Source organism: Tamandua tetradactyla, chromosome 8, assembly GCF_023851605.1.
Source record: "Tamandua tetradactyla isolate mTamTet1 chromosome 8, mTamTet1.pri, whole genome shotgun sequence".
NCBI classification, from domain to species: Eukaryota; Metazoa; Chordata; class Mammalia; order Pilosa; family Myrmecophagidae; genus Tamandua; species Tamandua tetradactyla.
In genome coordinates, this window is record NC_135334.1 from 97,486,506 (window position 1) to 97,490,539 (window position 4,034).

Genomic DNA, 4,034 nt, shown 5'->3' on the forward strand with positions numbered 1-4,034 from the left:
GCAATCTTTATGCACTGGCAACAGTTGCAGGGAACAGGGAGGGGGAGGTAGTGTTTGAGAGATGTGCAGGAGAGGTGGGTTGGTCTGCACTTGGGGTGGGGGTTTGAGGCAGGTACATACACTGGGGGCTGGTGGGGTGGGAGTGCTTGGAGCATGAGGAATAGGAGAGGGTGGTGGGTTTCAGGTGCATGGGGTGTGGGGTGAGTCACTGGTCATGGGGCTGAACTGATGAGGGTAGCGTGACCAAGGAATGCAACATGTCTTGCTTCCTAGTCTTGTGCTTCAGTCCGTGCACTCTTGTGGGCTCTGTGGCTCCAAACCTCCCCGCCAGGCTCCAACCTTCTGCCTCTCAGTTCCTCGGCCTCCACAAGCAGGGCTATCACATGTGGTGCAGAAGGCTCTACCTGGTCAGCCGCACGCCCAAATCGCCGCCCCTGTCGCCCTCCTGTCTCCTCTCCAACCTTTCCGTGGAGCAGGGCTAATCTTGAGCCAGTCTAGTAAGCCATCTTCCCAGAAGTCTCCCCGTGCATTTGTTTCCAATTGAAAGAAATGCAGCTGTCACCTAGGTGGAGTTTTTAAAAAAGACACAAACCTTCCCTTGTTCCTCTGATTCATTATATTTAAATGGACATCTTAAGCAGAACATAGAAATTTGGCTTGAAGATATGAGATAATGTGTTTCCATTTAATTGAATCTGTGATTTCTTTTTTTTGGTAGAAAAGAGAAGGTTAGTATTTTTTTCTTCACACACATAGTCCCCACATGGTATACAATAATGGCTCACAATATCATCATATAGTTGTATATTCATCACCATGATAATTTTTAGAACACTCCAGAAAAAAAAGAAAAGAAAAAAACTCATTTATCTAATACTCCCTAGCCTTCCCTCTCATTGATTACTAGTAGTTCAAACTATCTAATTTTTTTATCCTTTATCCCCCAATACATATTTATTTTTTATCCCATATTTTTACTTATCTGTCCACACCCTAGATAAAAGGAGCATCAGAAGCAAGGTTTTCATAATCACATGGTCACATTGTAAAAGCTATATAATTATACAATTATCTTTGGAAGATGGCTCAACAGTTCCAGGTACTTCCTTCCAGTCACTCCAATATATGATAAACCAAAAAGAGATATCTATGTAATACATAAAAAAAAACTTCTAGACTCTGAAATCTCTCAGTTATTGAAACTTCATTGTCTCTCATCTCCTTCTTCCCCTGTTTGGTCAAGAAGGCTTTCTCAATGCATGATGCCAGGTCCCAGCTCATCCTGGGAGTTTTTCCCCATGTTTCCAGGGAGTTTATACCCCTGGGAGTAATGTCCCATATAAGAGACAGGGCAGTGAGTTCATCTGTGGAGTTGGTTTAGAGAGAGAGGTCACATCTCAGCAATAAAAAAGGTTCTCTAAGGGTAACTCAGGTATAATTGTAAGTAGGCTTAGCTTCTCCTTTGCAAGAATGTTTTATAGGAGTGAACCCCAAGATCAAGGGTTCAACCTATTGAATTGATTGTCCCCACTCCTTATGAGAATATCACAAATTCCCCAAATGCGGAAATTGAATATTTCCTCCTTTCTTCCCTGTTGCCCAAGCATACTTTCCAAACACTTTTTTTATTTTCTGCCCAAAATATTCTGGGATATATCAGGTCATCCTACTAACTTGGATGAACCAACAAGTACTCATGCCTATTCAAGATTCCATGTACTTATGGTGTTCAATTAAACAGACCATACAAGTTAAATTAGGTAATGTGCTACCCAAAATATAAATTTCCAAATAAACTTCTCTTTGTTTGGTCTTATACAGAAGTTGAAGTTTTAAAATATGGACCATATCATCCTTTATGTTGTATTTTGATTTACCTTAGCCCTACCCAGATGAGCTTTGTGCTTTAAAGAACTTTGTCAGGCATGTGAAAAAGGGGCCAATGCAATGGGAGACCATATTTGGAAACAACATATCAGATAAGGGTTTAGTATCCAGAACATATAAAGAGATTTTTCAATACAGCAACAAAAAAATGAAAACGCACTTTAAAAATGAGCAAAGGACAATAACAGGCTCTTCTTAGAGGAGGAAATACAAATGCCTAAAAAGCACATGAAAAGATGCTCAACTTCACTGTCTATTAAGGAAATGCAAATCAAAACCACAATGAATATCATCTCACACCCATTAGAATGGTCATTATAAAAAACCCCACAAAAACAGAAAATGACAAGTCCTACCGAGGATGTGCAGAAAGAGGCACATATCCACTATTTCTGCAAAGTAAGTTGTTAAGATTTTAATTGGTATTGCATTGGATCTAAAAATCAATTTGGGTAGAATTGACATCTTATCTATATTTAGTCTTCCAGTCAATTAACATGGTATGCCCTTCTATTTACTTAGGTCTTCCATGATTTCTATGAGCAATTTCTTGTAGTTTTCTGTGTAAAGGTCTTTTGTATCCTTAGTTAAATTTATTCCTAAATATTTTATTCTTTTGTTTGCTATTGTAAATGGATTTTTTTTCTTGATTTCCTCCTCAGATTGCTCATCACTAGTGTGTAGAAACACTACTGATTTGGGGGCATTGATCTTGAATCCTGCCACTTTGCTGTACTCATTTATTAGCTCTAGTAGCTTTGCTGTAGAGTTTTTCAACATACAGCATCATATTATCTGCAAAAGTGACAGTTTTACTTCTTCTTTTCCAACTTGGATGCCTTTTATTTCCTTTTCTTGTCCAATCGCTCTGGCCATAACTTCCAGCAAAATATTGAATAACAGTGGTTAACAGTGGGCATCCTTGTCTTGTTCCTGATCTTAGATGGAAAGCATTCAGTCTTTCCCATTGATGATATTAGTCGTGGACTTTTCATACATTCCCTTTATCATGTTGAGGAAGTTCCCTTCTATTTCTATCATTTGAAGTGTTTTCATCAGGGAAGGATATTGAATTTTGATCAATAGAGATGATCATGTGTTTTTCTGCTTTGATTTGTTGATATGGTGTATTATTTTACTTGATTTTCTTATGTTGAATTAGTCTTGTATACCTGGAATGAATCCCACTTAGTCATGGTGTATAATTCTTTTAATGTGCTCCTGGATTCAATTTGAAAGTATTTTGTTGAAGATTTTTGCATCTATATTTATTCAATCCGTTGGACTGTAATTTTCTTTCAGGTCTTTGTCTCACTTTGGCATTAGTGTGATGCTGACTTCATAGAATAAGTTAGGTAGCTTTACCTCCTTTTCCATTTTTTTTGAAGAGTTTAAACAGGATTGGTACTAAGCCTTTCTTGAATCCTTGGTAGAATTCACATGTGAAGCCATCTGGGCCTGGACTTTCGTTCTTTGAGAGCTTCTTGATGATTGATTCAATCTCTTAACTTGGATTGGCTTGTTAAGGTCATCTATTTCATCTCGAACTGATGTTGGTTGTTCATCCCTTTCTAGGAAGTTACCCATTTCATCTATGTTGTCTAGTTTATTACCTTATAGTTGATCATAGTATCCTCTTACTATCTTCTTTATTTCTTTGGGTCAGTTTTGTTTTTGCTTTTTCATCAACCTAGTTAAGGTTACATAGATTTTATTGATTTTCTCAGAGAACCAGCTTCTGGTTTTGTTATTTTTCTTGATTGTTTTCATGTTCTCAATTCCATTTATTTCTGCCCTAATTTTTGTTATTTATTTATTTTTGTTTGTTTCAGATTTAGCTTGCTGTTCTTTCTCTTGTTCCTCCAAGTGAATAGCTAATTTGGCATTTTTTCTTCTTTTTACTTTTCTTAATATAGAGATTTAATGCAATAAATTTCCCTCTCAGCACTGCCTTTGCTGCATCCCATAACTTTTGATATGTTGTGTTTTCATTTTCATTTACTTTGAGATATTTACTGATTTCTCTTGTAATTTCTTCCTTGATCCACTGCTTGTTTAAGAGTATGTTGTTTAGCCTCCATATATTCGTGAATTTTCTGGCCTTCCACTTATTATTGATTCCCAACTTCATTCCATTATGATCTGAA